The sequence below is a fragment of the Somniosus microcephalus genome, chromosome 5 (genome assembly GCF_052327205.1).
Source record: "Somniosus microcephalus isolate GS21.2 chromosome 5, FLI_Smic_1.0, whole genome shotgun sequence".
NCBI lineage: Eukaryota > Metazoa > Chordata > Chondrichthyes > Squaliformes > Somniosidae > Somniosus > Somniosus microcephalus.
In genome coordinates, this window is record NC_140991.1 from 322,284,706 (window position 1) to 322,307,922 (window position 23,217).

General features: G+C 46.9%; 1 protein-coding gene across 4 annotated transcripts in view; it reads right to left on the reverse strand.

Annotated features, from left to right (window-relative positions):
* Nucleotides 1–23,217, reverse strand: part of rreb1a (ras responsive element binding protein 1a) — a 282,712-nt gene that overhangs the window by 184,431 nt on the left and 75,064 nt on the right. The window lies entirely within an intron of this gene.

Here is a 23,217-nt window from a genome sequence, read left to right on the forward strand (position 1 = left end):
TAGTCCTGTTAGAATTTTATAAGTTTCAATGAGATCCCTGTAGTGTATGTACCTTTACGATCCCCTGTGTACTGTAATACCGGTAGTGACCACTCGGGTATATAAGCCTGTATAGCGTCTTGTATCTTTTCGTTCACCTCCAGACTTTGTTCAGTAAACACCTGTTAAACCAACTCCTGCATTCCGTGTCTCCATTAACACACGGATACAACAGTGGCGACGAATTCGAAATGGACTTACCTGCAATTCGGCAGCACCTCAAGGAGATCGATTCCTCAGACGAAGGTTGAAGGAAAAAAAACAAAAAAAAACTGTGGTTTCACCAGCTAGCCGGCCTGGTGGCAGGTACTGCACTAATCCTTCCTGGGCGGCGGGCTGGGGCTCGATCGGCTGGCTCTGCAGCGGGGCCGAGCAGCGAGTCGGAAGGCGGAGGCAAACAGAGGCGGAGGGTGGAGCACTCGGGAGGCGGCCGGCGTTGCAAAGCAGGTCGGCGTTCGGACCAAGCAGAGGGAGGGAAAAGTCCCAGAGAGTCCGGCGGGAACGAGTCTCCAACTATTAAAAATATCTGTGTAAATAAAAACCGCGGAGAACAGCGTTGTCAGCAGCGGCAGCGGCGGGAAAGCGCGGGAGGCGCCATTTTTGATTTTCAGGATGCCTAAGACTGGCAATATTACTGCTTTCGATAGTAATATAGAGGATTGGACCACATATGTGGAAAGAGTGGAGGTATATTGCACAGCGAATGAAGTAGAGGATGATAAAAAGGCATCGGTACTTCTAAATCTGATGGGCGCAAGGACATACGGGCTGTTACGACACTTAATCACTCCAGCCAAACCGATGGACAAGAATTTTAAGGAGATTGTTGATACCCTACAGGAGCACTTAAACCCAACACCGCTGCTGATAGCGGAACGATTCAAATTCTTCAGGAGGAATCAGCACAAGAATGAAAGTAACGCTGATTACCTCACCGAATTAAGAAAGCTGTCAAAGCACTGCCAATTCAGGGCAGGACTGGCAGATTCTCTACGAGACAAATTCGTCTGTGGTCTCCTAAGTGAAGGAACACAGAAAAGGCTACTTTCTGAGAAAGATTTGACACTGGACAAGGCTTTCAGTGTGGCTGTATCATACGAAGCAGCAGCAAGAGGAGCTGCAGAGATACAGCAAAAGCCACAGGACTTGGGCACCCATGAAATGACACGGGGTTTCGAGAGATGTTATCGCTGCGGCAGATCCACCCATGACCAGAGGGACTGCTGGTTCAAGGACAAAGCATGCAGGCAATGCGGAAAGATGGGACACATTGCACGTGTATGCCGATCTGGAAACAAAAAATCCACTGACAGAAAAAAAATCAATAAGGAAAAGTGCAGAAAGGTACAAATGATGACGGACAGTAGCTCCAAAGACCAGAAGAGCGATAGCGACTCCGGAAACAAGAGACTAAGCTGTCTCAAATTACATAATGTAATTGCCAAAGAAGATTACCAGACCATTTGGGTTACCCTCACGATAGCGGGGTCCCCAGTTAAAATGGAGCTAGATACAGGATCAGCTCTGACCGTCATAAGTCGACGGGATTACGAGCGGCTATTTCCGCATATACCTTTGAAAGACACATCCATTATCTTGAAGACATATACGGGGCAGAAAGTATACCCCAGAGGGAAAATAAGGGTGTCTGTTGTATACAACGGCAAGGAAATACAGAAGTTGTATTTATACGTTCTGCAAGATGGTGGTTCACCGCTGTTGGGACGTGAATGGATCAGGAAGATACGTTTAGACTGGCACTCCATTCAAGCACTGACAGTGACGAGTAAGAAAAAAAATGATGATGACGTCATACCTGAACGATTAAAAGACATCTTGGCCAACGCTAAAGAAGTGTTTCAACAGGAACTAGGAACCTTGAAAGGCGTCACCGCCTCAATAAAAGTGGAAGGTGCGGCAATTCCCAAGTTTTTTAAGGCAAGGCCGGTGCCATACGCAATTCGTCCAGCAGTCGAGGCAGAGCTGGAGAATTTGGAAAAGGCAGGCGTGTTATCCAAGGTAGATTGGAGCGAGTGGGCAACACCCATCGTCCCGGTCATGAAGAAAACGTTGAATAATGATAAATCTGAAGAACAGAGAAAAATTCGCATCTGTGGGGACTTCAAGGTGACTGTAAACCCGGTCCTTCACACAGTACAGTATCCTCTTCCGAGGATAGAAGATATTTTCGCCTCACTATCCGGAGGGAAACGTTTCACCAAAATTGACTTGGCACAGGCATATCTACAAATGGAGGTTGAGGAGGCCTCTAAAAAGTATCTCACGATAAACACACACAAAGGCCTGTACCAGTACAATCGACTGGTTTTCGGAGTAGCATCAGCTCCAGCTATCTGGCAAAGAGCTATGGAGCAAGTCCTGCAAGGGATTCCGGGGACTCAATGCTACCTAGATGACATCCTTGTAACAGGAGAAAACGACAACGAGCACCTTGCCAATTTGGAGCAGGTGCTCACAAGGCTGAGAGAACGGGGCCTACGAGCAAATCGCCCCAAGTGCGAATTTTTCCAGAAACAAATATCATATTGTGGCTGATATACCTATCAATTCATTCCATGAAAAGCGACGAGTTAAGATAGTAACTATAGGTTTTTATTGGGTAAATAACAGAGTCCACCCTCGTGGGTGATCGGTTCCAGCAAGGAAGAATACTAGCCAAGCAATCACCTTTATACCTGGGCAAGCAGGCGGAGCCATGGGCGGAGTCAGCTGAGGTATGCCTAGGTATAACAGTGTGCGAGGCAAGAGGTAACCTTGTGTAGGTGATAACAACAGTGTAACAATAACAGTGGTTTACCACGGTGGCCATATAATTAACGAAGAAGGGTTGCATAAGTCACCTGAAAAAATTGAAGCGGTCATAAAAGCCCCAGCACCTGAAAATGTCTCACAATTAAGGTCGTTCCTGGGATTGATAAATTACTATCATAAATTTTTACCGAACTTGTCAACTGTTCTGCACCCTCTTAACGCACTGCTACAAACGGGAGTAATTTGGAAATGGAGCGAAGACTGTAAACGTGCCTTCCATAAATGCAAAGGCTTGATCACGTCCAAGGAAGTGTTGGCTCATTACAACCCATCACTGCCAATCAGACTGGCGTGCGATGCATCCCCTTACGGCGTAGGAGCGGTATTATCGCATAGATTCCCCGATGGCTCGGAGCGGCCGATAGCTTTTGCGTCACGCTCATTGAACTCAGCTGAGCGTAACTATGCCCAGATCGACAGGGAAGCACTCAGCCAGGTGTGGGGAGTGAAGAAATTCAACCATTACCTACACGGACAAAAATTTACCTTGTTGACTGACCATCAACCCCTCGTCTCCATATTCAACCCTAAAAAGGGCGTTCCCATTATGACAGCGCAAAGGCTACAGAGGTGGTCCCTTTTCCTAGGGGCACACCAATATGACATAGAATACAAAGGATCAAAACAGCATGGGAATGCTGACGGTTTATCGCGCCTACCGTTGCCAACGGTAGAAGAGGTACCTACAGTGGACCCAGTGGAGATGTTCCACTCAACCATAGTGGAATGTCTACCAGTAACAAATTCTACCATTGAAAAGGAAACGAGAAATGACCCGACTCTCTCACGAGTCTACGATTTAACGGTGAAGGGATGGCCAGCACATGGCGAACCACTGTTGCCAGCATTCTCGCAAAGAAGAGAACAGCTGTCAGTGTGCCGAGGAACCTTGATGTGTGGATCCAGAGTGGTGATTCCACCCAAACTCCAGGATAAAGTGCTAAAGGAGCTTCACGAGGGGCATCTGGGTGGAGTGAAAATGAAGAACCTAGCCAGAGCGTTTGTGTGGTGGCCAGGTATCGATGGAGACATCGAAGAAATGACCAAGCGCTGTCTAGGATGCCAGAAGGTCCAAAACGCCCCACCACAAGCCCCTCTACATCCATGGGAGTGGCCCTCATCTCCATGGCAAAGGGTACATATCGACTTTGCTGGTCCATTTATGGACTCAATGTTCTTAATCGCGGTGGATGCACACTCCAAGTGGCCGGAGGTAATAAAGATGTCCTCCACCACCACGGAAAAAACCATCTCAGTATTAAGGACCATATTTGCCAGGAATGGGCTGCCTGAACAGATCTGTTCTGATAATGGACCGCAATTTGTGTCCGAAGAATTCAGGAAGTTCTTAAAAAAACAATGGGGTTAAGCACTACACGTCCGCCCCATACCATCCCGCCACCAATGGATTAGCTGAAAGGTTTGTCCAGACCTTCAAGAAGGCCATAAAGGCCATGGGTAATGAAGACATAAATCTACAACATAAGGTAGATAACTTCTTGTTTGCGTACAGGAATGCAACACATGTGGTTACAAACCAAACTCCCGCCATGATGTTTTTCAATAGAAGACTAAGATGCCGGCTGGATTTGATCAAGCCAAACATCAGAAGGGTCGTAGAGAACCGGCAATTTCAAGGCATGAATGAAAGGCCAACTAGAACCTTCCAGATAGGTCAACAAGTTTTGGCCCGGGACTACCGTACCGAGAAATGGCAGCCTGCGACTAGGACCGCTGATGTATACCGTGGACATTGGAGAACGCATAATAAGGTGCCATGCTGACCAGATCATAGAGTCATCTGAAAAGGGACAACCTACACCACAACTCTATACGCCTAATGATGAAGCAGAGATACCCATAGTATCTACCTCCGATCCGGTGATACTGAAACCAGATGAACCCGACACTGGCATTCAAGCCGAATCAACCTTGCCAAAAGAACCTACTACACCACCGAAAACTACTACGCCACCGAGGCATTATCCGGACCGAGTCAGGAAGCCTCCAGAGAGACTGACTTATAATTGATTAACTGCAGCAAATATGTAGATTATTGTTCTTGTAAACATGTTAATTAATGATTCCTTAAAATGTTATGTACTAATTATCTAAAAAGGGAGGAATTGTAGTGTATGTACCTTTAAGAGCCCCTGTGTACTGTAATACCGGTAGTGACCACTCGGGTATATAAGCCTGTATAGCGTCTTGTATCTTTTAGTTCACCTCCAGACTATGTTCAGTAGCACCTGTTAAACCAACTCCTGCATTCCGTGTCTCCATTAACACACGGATACAACAATCCCCTCTCATTCTTTTAAACTCCAGCGAGTATAAGTCCAATCGACCCAATCTCTCCTCATACCTCATTCCTGCCATCCCAGGTATCAGTCTGGTGAATCTTCACTGCACTCCCTCCATGGCAAGAACATCCTTCCTCAGATAAGGCGACCAAAACTGCACACAATACTCAAGCTGTGGTCTCACCAAGGCCCTGTACAACTGCAGCAAGACATCCTTGTTCCTGTACTCGAACCCTATCGCTACGAAGGCCAACATACCATTTGCCTTCTTAACCGCCTGCTGCACCTGCATGCTTACCTTCAGCGACTGGTGCACAAGGACACCCAGGTCTCGTTGCACTTCCACTTCTCCCAATCTATTGCCGTTCAGATAATAATCTGCCTTCCTGTTTTTGCCACCAAAGTGGATAACCTCGCATTTATCCACATTATACTGCATCTGCCATGCTTCTGCCCAATCACCCAACCTGTCCAAATCATACTGGAGTTTCTCGGCATCCTCCTCACAGCACACACGCCCACCCAGCTTTGTGTCGTCTGCAAACTTGGAGATATTACATCTAGTTCCCTCGTCTAGATCATTTATATATATCCAAGGACTGATCCCTGCGGTACCCCACTAGTCACTGCCTGCCACTCGGAAAAAGACCCGTTTATTCCAACTCTTTGCTTCCTGTCTGCCAACCAGTTCTCTATCCAAGTCAGTACCTTGCCCCCAATCCCATGCGCCTTAACTTTACACGCTGATCTCTTATGCGGGATCTTATCGAAAGCCTTCTGAAAGTCCAAATACACCACATCCACTGGTTCTCCCTTATCTATTCTACCAGTTACATCCTCAAAAAATTCCAGACGAATAGTCAAGCACGATTTACCTTTTGTAAATCCATGTTGACTTTGTCCGATCCTGTCACTGTTTTCCCAGTGCTCTGCTATTACATCTTTTATAATGGACTCTAGCATTTTCCCCACTACCGATGTCAGGCTTACCGGTCTATAATTCCCCGTTTTCTCTCTGCCACCTTTTTTGAATAGTAGAGTAACGTTAGCTACCCTCCAATCCATGGGTACTGTTCCAGAGTCTATCGAATTTTGGAAGATGATCAGCAATGCATCTGCTATTTCTAGGGCCACTTCCTTAAGTACCCTAGGATGTAGATTATGAAGCCCTGGGGATTTATCAGCCTTCAATCCCGTCAATTTTCCTAACACCATTTCCCTACAAATACTGATTTCTTTCAGTTCCTCCCTCTCATTAGACCTTATGTTCCCCGACATCTCTGGGAGGTTATTTGTGTCCTCCTTTGTGAAGACAGAACCAAAATATGTATTTAGTTGGTCTGGCATTTCTTTGTTCCCCATTATAAATTCCCCTGATTCTGACTGCAAGGGACCTACGTTTGACTTCACCAATCTTTTTCTCTTCACATATCTATAAAAGCTTTTACAGTCAGTTTTTATGTTCGCTGCAAGCTTACTCTCATACTCTATTTTCCCCCTTTTAATTAATCCCTTTGTCCTCCTTTGTTGAATCCTAAACTGCTCCCAATCCTCAGGTTTACTGCTTTTTCTGGCCAATTTATATGTCCTCTCCTTGGATCTTATGCTATCCCTAATTTCCCTTGTTAGCCACAGTTGAGCCACCATTTTTGTTTTATTTTTATGCCAAACAGGGATGAACAAATTCTGTAATTCATCCATGCGATCTCTGAATGTTTGCCATTGCCTATCCACCGTCAACCCTTTGAGTAACATTCCCCAATCAATCCTACCCAACTCGTGCCTCATACCATTGCCGAGTCCCAACCTCTTCAACATCCTAAGGCATCACCACTGACCAAAGGCTCAACTGGACCAGCCATATCAACACCATGACTACAGAGAGGCCAGATACTTGGTGTTGACTGGTTCACCACCAACCCCCCCCACCCCCCGCCGACTCCTTAGTGCCACTCCACCATCTACAAGGCTCAGGTTAGTCAGGTTGGGAGTGGGATAGAATGCCCACTGCTCACCTGGATGGTAGGTGCAGGAACACTCAAGAAGCTTGTTACTCTCCAGGACAGCGCAGTCCACTTGATCGGCGTCCCTGCCACTGGGCTCAATATCCACTTACTCCACCACCAGCTGCAGAGTGTACTAGCTACAGGAAGCATGGTAACAACTGACCAAGCTTTCTTCCATAGCATCTCCCAGCCCCACAACCTCTATCATTGAGGAAGAACACCAACGTTAAGCAAATGCTGTCCGCTCGAAGCACTCCTCCAAGTTACACGCTATTCTGACTTCGACATATAACAGTGTTCCTTCATCATTGCTGGGATTCACTGACACCATTGTGGAACCACCACCACCACAAGAACTGCAGCGCTCCTTTTTTTAAATATTTATTCATTCACAGGATGTGGGCTTCATTGGCAAGGCCAGCATTTATTGCCCATCCTTAATTGCCCTTGAGAAGGTGGTGGTGAGCCGCCTTCTTGAACAACTGCAGTCCGTGTGGTGAAGGTGCTTCCAGAACTCTTAGGGAGGGAGTTCCAGGATTTTGACCCAGCAACGATGAAGGATCGACGATATATTTCCATGTCAGGATGGTGTGTGACTTGGAGGGGAACTTGGAGGTGGTGGTGTTCCCATGCGCCTGCTGCCCTTGTCCTTCTAGGTGGAAGAGGTCGCGGGTTTGGGAGGTGCTGCCGAAGAAGCCTTGGCGAGTTGCTGCAGTGCATCTTGTAGATGGTACACACTGCAGCCACGGTGCGCCGGTGGTGGAGGGAGTGAATGTTTAAGGTGGTGGATGGGGTGCCAATCAAGTGGGCTGCTTTGTCCTGGATGGTGTTGAGCTTCTTGAGTGTTGTTGGAGCTGCACTCATCCAGGCAAGTGGAGAGTATTCCATCACACTCCTGACTTGTGCCTTGTAGATGGTGGAAAGGCTTTGGGGAGTCAGGAGGTGAGACACTCGCCGCAGAATACCCAGGTTCAAGCAGATGACCAACCACCTCCTCAGGGCAACTAAAAATGGACAATAAATGTGGACTAGCTAGTGTCACCCACATCCCAAGAACAATATTTAAAAAAAATATTCTATATATTTGAAAAAGTTGAGAATTATATGGACGCTCATTAGAAGGGTGGAGATTTTCAGTTGATTTTAGAAATGTCCAATTACGGGCGTGTACTAAAAATAAAAAGTTCTGCATTAATAGCAACCTCAGGACGTCACAAAGTGCTTTACAGCCAATTGAAGTGTAGTCACTGTTGTAATGTAGGAAACGCGGCAGCCAATTTGCGCACAGCAAGCTCCCACAAATAGCAATGTGATAATGACCAAATAATCTGTTTTAGTGATGTTGATTGAAGGATAAATATTGGCCAGGACACCAGGGATAACTCCCCAGCTCTTCTTCGAAATAGTGCCAAGAGATCTTTTACGTCCACCTGAGAGAGCAGATGGGGCCTCGGTTTAACATTTCATCCAAAGGACAGCACCTCCGACAGTTCGGCGCTCCCTCAGTACTGCCCCTCCGACAGTGCAGCGCTCCCTCAGTACTGACCCTCCGACAGTGCAGCACTCCCTCAGTACTGCCTCTCCGACAATGCAGCGCTCCCTCAGTACTGCACTGGAGTATCAGCCTAGATTTTTGAGCGCAAGTCCCTGGCGTGGAACTTGAACCTACGACCTTCTGACTCAGAGGCGAGAGTGCTGCCCACTGAGCCACGGCTGACACAGAGCTACTACACCACGATGATCACAGACAGAGATACATGACAGCCCTGAATTCTGCTGAAGACTCTCACCCAAACATTCACCCACCTTTCTTTCTCAGATGCTAACTGACCTGTTGTGCATTTCCAGCCTTTTCTCTTAATACCTCAAATTCTAGCATTCAGTTTTTCTTTTAATCTGTATTTTGCTCCAGTATATAATTGCCTAACATGCATTCCTGAATAAAAAAAAACAGAAGGGAGTGTTCTCCGATAGTTGAGTGATAAAGGCATCGCCCAGTGAAGTACTGCGCCAAGACGGTCGCACAATCACGTGCTAGACTGTTAGTTGACCTCAGCCAGACCAGCTGTTGGGGGGCTTTAAGGGACTCAACACCTTCGGGTTCAGGATTGGGGGGAACTAAAGCTTTCACAACTCTCCAGTGACTCCGCTGAAGAGCACATGAACCAGCATCTTCCAAAGAGCCGGCACAGGCACAGCAGGCCGAATGGCCTCCTTCTGTGCTGCAAGATTGTATGTATGGCCATTTTGGCTGATGTTCCCTATCTCACTCCCAGGCCAGGACCATGAGCAGGACGTGAACATGACCAGGACTCTCACTCTCTAAGCGCTACCAATGGGCTTCTGGTACCCAGCGAACTCTACCCCACCCCAGCCCGAATCAGCCTTCAGGAGAGGACAGAAGAAGAAAAAGAAAATGCTATCTGTACTCCGAGATGTCAGGGCTCAGATCAGAAACCGCTTAATAATATTATTCACAAACGGGGATGCGTGGCCAACAGAAAGACACTAAAATGTCAAGAGAAAGCTCCAGTTGTCTCAGCCTCGGCTTGGTGTATACCAGAGGCGGCGTGCAGAAGCGAATGAGAAGCAGAACAGTGTGCGGAGCTGCTGTCTCTGAGCCTGGCTCCGCCCTTGGCAGGACAGTGTGCTGTGAAACCCGATCCCAATGCTGCACCAGAACCAGCTTCTATCTGGCCTGTGGCAGCCAATACCACTCAGCTGTACTGCAGACAAGGGCCTTGTATCAACAGACTGTTGTTTCACAGCACAACACAGAGTCACAGTGAACAGTCTGTCCATCGAAAATTTAAAAAAAAGGGCCAGCTGTCATCTTTAAATACACGTCAAAATTTAATCCTACACTGGAACGATGCACTTCTGTCTTTCCATGTCTCAGTATCTGTGGTGACGTGACAAGTCGGCCTCTTTAATTAAGTTAACCATGAGGGAGGGGGGGATAAAACCCAAGTACCAAATATGCCGGCAACTTTGCCAAGGGTTCTCCCAATCCCAGACCCTGGCGCTTACACCGATCTTACGACAGCCGATTGCGAGAACCCACGAGGAAATTCCTGGCGAAAGAAAATCAGGGAGTCGCATCAGAAGAGAGCTCCTAGAAGCTGCTACCCAAAACACTGAATCCAGCTTTCTCCTTCAGAATCAAAATACTGCGGACGCTGGAAATCGGAAATAGAAACAGAAAATGCTGGAAATACCCAGCAGGTCAGGCCGTAACTGTGGAGAGAGAAATAGAGTTAACGTTTCAGGTCGATGACCTTTCGTCAGAACTGGAAAAGGTTAGAGATGTACTCGGTTTCTCTCTGCACAGATGCTGCCTGACCTGCTGAGTATTTCCAGCATTTTCTGTTTCTATTGCTCTTTCAGATGCTGACTGACTGCCTTTCCAATATTTTCTATTTAAGATTCCTTCTCGCTCTGCCGAGAGGTATTGACTCCTTCCTTGTGTACAATTCCAACGGCCCAGGGTGGGTGGGTGGGGTGGGGGGGGGGGGGGGGGGGGAAGAGAAGGGAACCCTCTGGCACTTTTCCCAAGTCTCGGCCTTTGTCACCAGAGAGTGAAGTCAGACTATTCCTACACAAGTGGCATTGAAGCTGATCGCTTCTGCTCTCACTGTGTCAGCTGTGGCTCGGTGGGCCGCACTCTCGCTCGTGTCTGAGTCAAAAGGCTGTGGATTCAAGTCCCACTCCAGAGACTTGAGCACAAAAGTCCAGGCCGACACTCCAGTGCCGTGCTGAGGGAGCGCCGCACTGTCGGAGGGTCAGTACTGAGGGAGCGCCGCACTGTCGGAGGGGCAGTGCTGAGGGAGCGCCGCACTGTCGGAGGGGCAGTACTGAGGGAGCGCCGCACTGTCGGAGGGGCAGTACTGAGGGAGCGCCGCACTGTCGGAGGGGCAGTACTGAGGGAGTGCCGCACTGTCGGAGGTGTCGCCTTTCGGACGAGACATTAAACTAAGGCCCTGTCATCTCTCAGGTGGACGTAAAAGATCCTGTGACACTATTTCGAAGAAGAGCAGGGGAGTTCTCCCCGGTGTCCTGGACAATATTTATCCCTCAACCAACATCACAAAACCAGATTATCTGGTCATTATCACATTGCTGTTTGTGGGAGCTTGCTGTGTGCAAACTGGCTACCGCGTTTCCTATATTACAACAGTGATTGCACTCCAAAAAGTACTTCATTGGCTGTGAAGTGCTTTGGGATGCCCGGAGATCGTGAAAGGCGCTATAGAAATGTACGTTTTTCTTTTTCACACACACACACACACACACCCAGCAGTAGTCATGAATAGCCAGCAGGGCTGAGAACCATGTGCCCATCTTCCTGTCCTTACCCCAGGCACCCTGGCCAAGTGCACCGCCCCTCCCACCGACAAAGCCGAGATCAGCCAGAACCGTCCCGGCCTGCACATGTCCAGGATGACTGACTCAGCCATCGGGGGGACTGACGTTTCCCTTCCTGATCTCTGTTATTTGAGTGCCTAGTCTGTCATTCTCTTGAGTGCTTGGCAGTTTTATGCACCAATTCAAATTATTCTCAGATCAGTGGGAAAGATAAATATATTCATCATAAATTCATTTACAAAGAACCTGTTCTCGACATTACCACACAATGTACCCAGGGGAAATCTTGCCTGCAATCTTCCAGCTGCCATTGTGTCAAAGATGTGAAAAGTTATTCGGCAGAACAGCTGTAACTGTGCGAATCGAAAACAAATCTGCTCTGCCCCATCAAAAAATCTATATTAAACATTGACTGCTTTACCTGTGTCTGCATTGTCAAAAATGCTCCAGTGCAATAGCAAGTGATGTCAAGACCCATGCTCAAGTGGGAGAGACAGGGTTGAGAATAATCTATTAGAGGAATGTCTCCTGGTGCAGACAGATGTGCGACTCACTGAAATAAACTATTTAACACCTCAGTATTTAAAACATCCGATGATGGTCGCTGGAGGAACCCCCAACAGCAATAGCTGAAGCACTCAAAAGGAGTGCGATAATAGAGAATATTCTACATCAGTCAGTTAAGAAACACCTCCAAACAAGGCAGTTAATTGGGAGTTACACACTAGAGTTAAACATTACATGGAAATGATGGGTGGGGGGGAACAAGGCAGAGCGACAAGATCATAAGGCGACTGACCAAAGCCAATGCCCGCTGGAAGATTCAAATAGACAAGTGCGTACATTAATAAAAACAGAAACTCACACAGAAACCAACAAGAAGAAAATAGTCAAATGGTTACACAGAACAGAAAGTGCGTGGCTTAAACCCTTTGAGCACTGGGTAATGACAGAAATAAAAAACAGGCCATTTAGCTGGAGAATTTAAAATCGGATCCATCAGCCTTTCCCTGAAGGATGTCACAGGGGCCTCCTGTAGACTGAGGGTGGTAGAGGCAGAAACCCTCATCACATTTAAAAAGTACTTGGATATGCACTTGAAGTGCCGGAACCTGCAGGGCTACGGACCGAGAGCTGGAAAGAGGGATTAGGCTGGAGAGATCTTTGTCAGCCAGCACAAACACGATGGGCCGAATGGCCTCCTTCTGTGCCATAAACTGCTATGATTCTATTCTATAATGTACATGTGCATTGATTGCTCCTTTGAAACGGTCCCATTGCAGCGAAATGCTGAACAAGGATGCTCGGTGCTATTAGGTTTTTTGGAAACAGGTTCCCCAGCCCCCATCCATCAATTATCTTCCCTCCTATCCTGAAGCCATTGGCTGTTGCTAGGGAAGGATCTACAGCCACCAAGCACCCGCCCGCACCTTGTCCAAGGACCTATTATTAATGTTTGAGCTTTGGACCGGTTATTCGACTGCAGGGGTTGTTATTGTCGAATCTGATCAATTCCTCTGCTGACTCTGACACACGTGCATTTTCTGCAGGACTCACGGGATGGCAATCCGGAGTATCACCCTGGCCGAGTTTCCCTCTGTAACTCGGGGAACTGAGACCCAATCGCAGTGATACTGCAGCCCTTGCCAAGATTCAGCAGAAACCATCAATCCAACCTGGGCCACTTTGGTCTGCACGATTCAGTTGCTTACTGGATAAGATCATAGGAACAGGAGGAGGCCATTCAGCCTCTCGAGCCTGTTCCACTGGATCATGATGATCTGTGACCTAACTCCACATACCCGCCTTTGCCCCTTATCCCTTCATACCTCCCTAAACTACCAGCCTTTCAAAGTAAAACATGTGCAAATCACTATCCCACATTTAGCAAACTGGACATCCGTTGGGGTGTACGTCCAATTTAACATTAAAGGGGCGTTCCCAGGCTGATAAATGGCTCCCTCCAAACCTCCGGTTACCAAGGTGATCAAATGCCAATGGTACCATCGAGGAATGAATGATTCCTTCTGCTGACAAATTCACCGCTGCAAAAGACAAGAGAGTTCACAGGATCAAAAACTTTCCCGACAGCCATTACTTGTCACTCTGAGCCCCGAAACCACAACTCGGATTCCTTAAGATCAGCTTGCTGAAAGGATTTAAACAAATCAAAGCGGGAAGGGGGGGGTGGGGGGAAGAGAATAGTAAAGAAAAAGCAGACGAATGATACAATGAAATGTCTTAAAAGCTATCTGCAATACATCAACTTGTATTTATAGAGCGCCTTTAAAGTAGTAAAACGTCCCAAGGCGCTTCACAGGAGTGTTGCCAAAAACAAAATTTGACACCAAGTCACATAAGGAGATATTAGGGCATGTGACCTAAAAGCTTGATCAAAGAGGTAGGTGTTAAAGAAAGACTTACATTTCTATAGCGCCTTTCACGACCACCGGACGTCCCAAAGCACGTTACAGCCAATTAAGTACTTTTGAAGTGTAGTCACTGTTGTAATGTAGGAAACGCGGCTGCCAATTTGCGCACAGCAAGCTCCCACAAACAGCAATGGGATAATGACCAGATCATCTGTTTTTGTTATATTAGTTGAGGGATAAATATTGGCCAGGACAGTGGGGAGAACTCCCCTATTCTTCTTCGAAATAGTGGCCGTGGGATCTTTTACGTCCACCTGAGAAAGCAGACGGGGCCTCAGTTTAACATCTCATCCTAAAGACAGCACCTCTGACAGTGCAGCACTCCGTCAGTACTGCACTGGGAGTGTCAGCCTAGCTTTATGTGCTCAACTCCCTGGAGTGGGACTTGAACCCACAACCTTCTGACTCAGAGGTGAGTTTGCGACCCACTGAGCCACAACCGACATCTTAAAGGAGGAGAGGCAGAGAGGCGGAGAGGTTTAGGGAGGGAATTCCAGAGCTTAGGGTCCAGGCAGCTGAAGGCACTACCACCAATGGTGGAGTGATTATAATCGGGGATGCTCAAGAGGCCAGAATTAGAGGAGCACAGATATCTCGGGGGGTTGTGGGGCTGAAGGAGATTACAGAGATACGGAGGGGCGAGGCCATGGATGGATTTAAAAACAAGGATGAGAATTTTAAAAATCGAGGCGTTGCTTAACTGGGAGCCAACGTAGGTCAGCGAGCACAGGGGTGAGGGGTGAACGGGACTTGGTGCGAGTTAGGACTCGGGCAGCTGGGTTTTGGATGACCTCAAGTTTACGTAGGGTGGAATACATACATAGATACATAGAGATAGGAACAGGAGTAGGCCATTCGGCCCTTCGAGCCTGCTCCGCCATTCAATGAGATCATGGCTGATCTTCGTCTGAGATCATAGCTGATCTTACCAGTTCAGTACCCCGTCCCCGCCTTTTCTCCGTAACCCTTAATCCCCTTAGCCTTCAGAAATATATCCAATTCTCTCTTGAAAATATTTATTGAATTAGCCTTCACAGCCCTCTGTGGCAGGGAATTCCACAGGCTCACCACTCTTTGAGTGAAGAAATTCTTCCTCATCTCTGTTTTAAATGATTTGCCCGCTATTTTTAGACTGTGGCCCCTGGTTCTGTGCTCCCCGGCCATTGGAAACATTCTCTCTGAATTCAGCCTGTCCAGGCCTGCCATAATTTTATATGTTTCGATGAGATCCCCTCTCAATCTTCTAAACTCCAGTGAGTACAAGCCCAAACTATTTAATCTCTCTTCGTAGGTCATTCCCGCCATTCCAGGTATCAGCCTGGTGAATCGCCGTTGCACTCTTTCCATGGCAAGAACATCCTTCCGCAGATGGGGCGACCAAAACTGTACACAATACTCCAGATGCGGTCTCACCAGCACCTTGTACAGCTGTAGTAAGGTATCCCTATTCCTATACTCGAACCCCCTTGATATGAAGGCCAACATACCATTTGCCTTCTTAATCGCCTGTTGCACCTGCATGCTCTCCTTCAGTGACTGGTGCACAAGAACACCCAGGTCCCTCTGCACTTCCCCATCTCCCAATCTATTGCCATTTAGATAATAATCTACCCTCCTGTTTTTACCCCCAAAGTGGATAACCTCGCATTTATCCACATTATAGTGCATCTGCCACGTATCCGCCCATTCCCCCAACCTGTCCAAATCGCACTGTAGCCTCCTGACATCCTCATCAGAGCCCACCCCTCCTCCTAGTTTAGTGTCGTCAGCGAATTTGGAAATATTGCATCCAATTCCCTGATCCAGATCATTTATATATATTGTGAACAGCTGGGGTCCCAGGACAGATCCTTGCGGCACCCCGCTGGTCACTGCCTGCCACTCCGAAAACGAGCCGTTTATTCCAACTCTCTGTTTTCTATCCGCCAGCCAGTTCTCTATCCACGTTAATACTTTGCCCCCAATCCCATGAGCCTTAATTTTGCATGATAATCTTTTGTGTGGAACCTTATCGAAGGCTTTCTGGAAGTCAAGGTACACCACATCCACTGGCTCTCCCCCATCTATTTTACCAGTTACTTCCTCAAAAAATTCCAGCAGATTAGTCAAACACGATTTACCCTTTGTAAATTCATGTTGACTCTGTCCGATCCTTTCCCCATTTGTCAAGTGCTCCGCTATTTTATCCTTAATAATGGACTCTAGCATTTTGCCCACAACCGATGTAAGGCTTACTGGTCTATAATTCCCTGCTTTCTCTCTACCCCCCTTTTTAAATATTGGGGTAACATTAGCTACCCTCCAATCCACGGGTACTGTTCCCGAGTCAATGGAGTTCCGGAAGATGATCCTTAGAGCATCTGCTATCTCCAGGGCCACCTCCTTAAGTACCCTAGGATGTAGTTTATCAGGCCCCGGGGATTTGTCGGCCTTCAGTCCCCTCAACTTACCCAGCACCATATCCCTAGAGATACTAATTTCTGTCAGCTCCTCCCTCTCATTAGTCCCTATGTTTGCCGATATTCCTGGGAGGTTATTTGTGTCCTCCTTTGTGAATACAGAACCAAAGTATGAGTTTAATTGGTCTGCCATTTCCTTATTCTCCATTATATATTCTCCCGAATCGGACTGCAAGGGACCGACTTGGGATTTTACTAGTCTTTTCCTCCTGATATACCGATAAAAGCTTTTGCAGTCTGTCTTTATGTTTGCTGCAAGTTTACTTTCGTATTCTATTTTCCCCTTCCTGATTAATCCCTTTGTCCTCTTTTGCTGTATCCTGTACTGCCCCCAATCTTCCGGTCTGGTGCTTTTTTTTGCCAGTTGATATGCCCTTTTTTTTGATTTTATGCTGTCCCTAATTTCCCTCGTTATCCACGGTTGAGTCACCTTTTTAGGTTTATTTTTATGCCAAACCGGTATAAACATGTTCTGGAATTCTTCCATTCTATCTTTGAATGCTTGCCATTGTCTATCCACTGTCAATCCCCCCAGAAACACCACCCAATCAATCTTACCCAATTCCCGTCTCATACCCTCGTAATTCCCTTTATTTAAGTTCTGGACCTTAGTCTCTGATTCAATTTCCTCACTCTCCATCTCGACTGAGAGCTCGATCATATTATGATCGCTCTGACCCAAGGGGCCTCGTACAAGAAGATTGCTGATAAGTCCCTTCTCATTGCACAATACCCAGTCTAAAATGGCCTGATCTCGAGTCGGCTCCTCGACATATTGGTCCAGATAACCGTCCCGAAAACATTCCAGGAATTCCTCCTCCTCAGAATTTTTACTAATTTGGGTAGTCCAATCAATATGTAAATTAAAGTCACCCATGATGACAGCTGTGCTCTTATCGCACGCTTCTCTAATTTCCCTTTTTATGCCTTCCCTCACCTCCATATTACTATTTGGAGGCCTATATATCACACCCACTAACGTTTTCCTCCCCTTGCTATTTCTCATTTCTACCCATACAGATTCCGTTTCATCCGAGTTAATATCCTTCCTTTCCATTGCATTAATCCCCTCCTTTACCAGCAATGCTACCCCACCTCCCCTACCTTTTTGCCGATCCTTCCTAAACATTGTATATCCCTGGATGTTAAGTTCCCAGCCTTGCCCACCCTGCAGCCACGTTTCTGTAATCCCAATCAAATCATACTTGTTTACCTCTATTTCCACAACTAATTCATCCACCTTGTTCCTAATGCTTCTAGCATTAAGATACAAAGCCTTCAGGCTTGCTTTTTTCACACTCTCATTATGAATTAGTTTGGCCCTTTGTGTTTCTCTCCTTTGCTTATTGCTTCTCACCTTTCTACCATCTATTTCTGACTTCATATGACTTCCCTCTTTTCCACTACCTAGGTTCCCATCCCCCTGCCAAATTAGTTTAAATCCTCCCGAACCGCCCTAGAAAATATTACCCCGAGGACATCGGCTCCCTCACAGTTCAGGTGTAGACCGTCCCCTTGGTACAGGTCACTCCTCCCCAAGAACTGGTTCCAATGCCTCAAGAATTTAAATCCCTCTCCCTTGCACCACTGCTCAAGCCACGTATTTAGCTTATCTATCTTACTCTCTCTAAACTTATTAGCTCGTGGCACTGGTAGCAATCCAGAGATTACTACCTTTGAGGTCCTACTTTTCAATTTAGCTCCTAACTCCCTAAATTCAGCTTGTAGGACCTCCTCCCTCTTTTTACCTACATCGTTGGTACCTACATGTACCACGACAACTGGCTGATCCCCCTCCCCCTTCAGAATGCTCTGCACCCGCTCCGAGACATCCTTGACCCTTGCACCAGGGAGGCAACATACCATCTTGGAGTCTCGGTCTCGGCCACAGAAACTCCTATCTATCCCCCTTACAATTGAATCCCCTATCACTATAGCCCTATCCCTCTTTTTCCCGCCCTTCTGTGCAGCAGAGCCAGTCATGGTGCCCTGAACCTGGCTGCTGGTGCCTTCCCCTGATAAGTCATCTCCCCCAACAGTACCCAAAACGGTAAACCTGTTTTGGAGGGAGATGACCGCAGGTGACTCCTGCACTACCTTCCTGCCTTTACGGTAGTTGAAATGGAAAAGTCATTCATGTAATTAAAAGGACCTGTTTTCAGGGACTCCAGTGAGTAGCCATACAGACAGGGAAGGTCCTAGATTCTGTCCCTGAAACCTGCGGAGTTAACACTTCACAACCTCGGTGCCGTATTTGACCCTGAGATGAGCTTCTGACCACATATCTGCTCCATCACAAAGACCGCCTACTTCCACCTCCATAACATCGCCCGTCTCCGCCTTTGCCTCCGCTCAAAACTGCTGAAACCCTCATCCATGCCTTTGTTACCTCTAGACTTGACTATTCCAACGCACTCCTGGCTGGCCTCCCACAGGGGTAATATTTTCTAGGGCGGTTCGGGAGGATTTAAACTAATTTGGCAGGGGGATGGGAACCTAGGTAGTGGAAAAGAGGGAAGTCATATGAAGTCAGAAATAGATGGTAGAAAGGTGAGAAGCAATAAGCAAAGGAGAGAAACACAAAGGGCCAAACTAATTCATAATGAGAGTGTGAAAAAAGCAAGCCTGAAGGCTTTGTATCTTAATGCTAGAAGCATTAGGAACAAGGTGGATGAATTAGTTGTGGAAATAGAGGTAAACAAGTATGATTTGATTGGGATTACAGAAACGTGGCTGCAGGGTGGGCAAGGCTGGGAACTTAACATCCAGGGATATACAATGTTTAGGAAGGATCGGCAAAAAGGTAGGGGAGGTGGGGTAGCATTGCTGGTAAAGGAGGGGATTAATGCAATGGAAAGGAAGGATATTAACTCGGATGAAACGGAATCTGTATGGGTAGAAATGAGAAATAGCAAGGGGAGGAAAACGTTAGTGGGTGTGATATATAGGCCTCCAAATAGTAATATGGAGGTGAGGGAAGGCATAAAAAGGGAAATTAGAGAAGCGTGCGATAAGAGCACAGCTGTCATCATGGGTGACTTTAATTTACATATTGATTGGACTACCCAAATTAGTAAAAATTCTGAGGAGGAGGAATTCCTGGAATGTTTTCGGGACGGTTATCTGGACCAATATGTCGAGGAGCCGACTCGAGATCAGGCCATTTTAGACTGGGTATTGTGCAATGAGAAGGGACTTATCAGCAATCTTCTTGTACGAGGCCCCTTGGGTCAGAGCGATCATAATATGATCGAGCTCTCAGTCGAGATGGAGAGTGAGGAAATTGAATCAGAGACTAAGGTCCAGAACTTAAATAAAGGGAATTACGAGGGTATGAGACGGGAATTGGGTAAGATTGATTGGGTGGTGTTTCTGGGGGGATTGACAGTGGATAGACAATGGCAAGCATTCAAAGATAGAATGGAAGAATTCCAGAACATGTTTATACCGGTTTGGCATAAAAATAAACCTAAAAAGGTGACTCAACCGTGGATAACGAGGGAAATTAGGGACAGCATAAAATCAAAAAAAAGGGCATATCAACTGGCAAAAAAAAGCACCAGACCGGAAGATTGGGGGCAGTACAGGATACAGCAAAAGAGGACAAAGGGATTAATCAGGAAGGGGAAAATAGAATACGAAAGTAAACTTGCAGCAAACATAAAGACAGACTGCAAAAGCTTTTATCGGTATATCAGGAGGAAAAGACTAGTAAAATCCCAAGTCGGTCCCTTGCAGTCCGATTCGGGAGAATATATAATGGAGAATAAGGAAATGGCAGACCAATTAAACTCATACTTTGGTTCTGTATTCACAAAGGAGGACACAAATAACCTCCCAGGAATATCGGCAAACATAGGGACTAATGAGAGGGAGGAGCTGACAGAAATTAGTATCTCTAGGGATATGGTGCTGGGTAAGTTGAGGGGACTGAAGGCCGACAAATCCCCGGGGCCTGATAAACTACATCCTAGGGTACTTAAGGAGGTGGCCCTGGAGATAGCAGATGCTCTAAGGATCATCTTCCGGAACTCCATTGACTCGGGAACAGTACCCGTGGATTGGAGGGTAGCTAATGTTACCCCAATATTTAAAAAGGGGGGTAGAGAGAAAGCAGGGAATTATAGACCAGTAAGCCTTACATCGGTTGTGGGCAAAATGCTAGAGTCCATTATTAAGGATAAAATAGCGGAGCACTTGACAAATGGGGAAAGGATCGGACAGAGTCAACATGAATTTACAAAGGGTAAATCGTGTTTGACTAATCTGCTGGAATTTTTTGAGGAAGTAACTGGTAAAATAGATGGGGGAGAGCCAGTGGATGTGGTGTACCTTGACTTCCAGAAAGCCTTCGATAAGGTTCCACACAAAAGATTATCATGCAAAATTAAGGCTCATGGGATTGGGGGCAAAGTATTAACGTGGATAGAGAACTGGCTGGCGGATAGAAAACAGAGAGTTGGAATAAACGGCTCGTTTTCGGAGTGGCAGGCAGTGACCAGCGGGGTGCCGCAAGGATCTGTCCTGGGACCCCAGCTGTTCACAATATATATAAATGATCTGGATCAGGGAATTGGATGCAATATTTCCAAATTCGCTGACGACACTAAACTAGGAGGAGGGGTGGGCTCTGATGAGGATGTCAGGAGGCTACAGTGCGATTTGGACAGGTTGGGGGAATGGGCGGATACGTGGCAGATGCACTATAATGTGGATAAATGCGAGGTTATCCACTTTGGGGGTAAAAACAGGAGGGTAGATTATTATCTAAATGGCAATAGATTGGGAGATGGGGAAGTGCAGAGGGACCTGGGTGTTCTTGTGCACCAGTCACTGAAGGAGAGCATGCAGGTGCAACAGGCGATTAAGAAGGCAAATGGTATGTTGGCCTTCATATCAAGGGGGTTCGAGTATAGGAATAGGGATACCTTACTACAGCTGTACAAGGTGCTGGTGAGACCGCATCTGGAGTATTGTGTACAGTTTTGGTCGCCCCATCTGCGGAAGGATGTTCTTGCCATGGAAAGAGTGCAACGGCGATTCACCAGGCTGATACCTGGAATGGCGGGAATGACCTACGAAGAGAGATTAAATAGTTTGGGCTTGTACTCACTGGAGTTTAGAAGATTGAGAGGGGATCTCATCGAAACATATAAAATTATGGCAGGCCTGGACAGGCTGAATTCAGAGAGAATGTTTCCAATGGCCGGGGAGCACAGAACCAGGGGCCACAGTCTAAAAATAGCGGGCAAATCATTTAAAACAGAGATGAGGAAGAATTTCTTCACTCAAAGAGTGGTGAGCCTGTGGAATTCCCTGCCACAGAGGGCTGTGAAGGCTAATTCAATAAATATTTTCAAGAGAGAATTGGATATATTTCTGAAGGCTAAGGGGATTAAGGGTTACGGAGAAAAGGCGGGGACGGGGTACTGAACTGGTAAGATCAGCTATGATCTCAGACGAAGATCAGCCATGATCTCATTGAATGGCGGAGCAGGCTCGAAGGGCCGAATGGCCTACTCCTGTTCCTATCTCTATGTTTCTATGTAATGTACTTGATTAATGCTCTTCTGGTTAAACTACTTTGTGTTCCCTTATTATACTCCAAGTTCACCAGGATCCCCTTCTCCCTTGCTCCCTCGCACGATAATGGGTAAACAATATCATGGAGGACTCCCAGCCTTAGTATGTCCTCGGTGACATTACTGGAATGAGAATGGTACACAGGAAATAGGAGCTTAGCCTGACTTACCTGCACGCCTGAAAGAGCTGCCATGGCAACTTGCTGTGCTGTGACTAGGTGGGAATACAGAGCCCTGAATACCAGAGCGGCAAGCAAGAAATGAGTCGCGGTATTGTAACATGAGGAACGGGTTCACCCCTGATTTAGTTCCTTTTGAAAAACATTGAATTTACTTTGAGGATGCTAGGGTAGATGTCGAGAGATTAAAACACACAACAGAATGGAATTTGGATGAGTAAACTTTGGAGAATAGTATTTCGCAATCGTCGTTACTGAGGACCGTACTTCAACTGAAAATAAATACAACTCTAAAAACGCTTGAGCTTTACGTGTTTCAGGCTCCAGTAGACGGACGCCGGACTCTCGCTGACAGTCCACAAGACCAAACCTCATCCTCACCTGTCCTTCAAACTCACGACCCAACTATCAGTAGCTGCGATCTGCAACTCCTGACCGGCTCACTAAAGGAGGGCACAGCTGATCGCAAACACAATACTCTCCTGCCATCCCTGCAAACAGAAAAGGACCCGAGCTTCGCTGTTGCGATGGGAACCGTAACCTACTCTTTCTGGGACTCACTCGAGCTGCCATTAGTTCTTTGTTTACAACAACAACTTGTATTTACATAGCGCCTTTAACGGAGTAAAACGGCCCAAGGTGCTTCACAGGAGCAATTATCAAACAAAATCTGACACCGAGTAAAAACATGAAGGCAGGTTCCCTCACTTGTAGCAATGGGAGTTCTGGGGGGTCTCTGGCCTCCAACAGGCACAGGGAGAGCAGGCAAAATACACAGGAGAGTGGCATACAGAGTCTGTGGGTTTATATGTTTGACGTCTCTTTCCTGGGATCCCTTAACAAATACAAAAGCAATGATAAACATGACAACAGAGCAGTCTGTAGAAAGCGGCGAAGGAGGGGAGAAAGGAGACACATGAACTAGTGGAACCAGTCCTACCCCTCTCTCCTGGGAGGCCATTGCCGAGACTTTCGATCACCCAACCTTTTAACATGTTCAGCAGTGGATCTTTCCGGAAA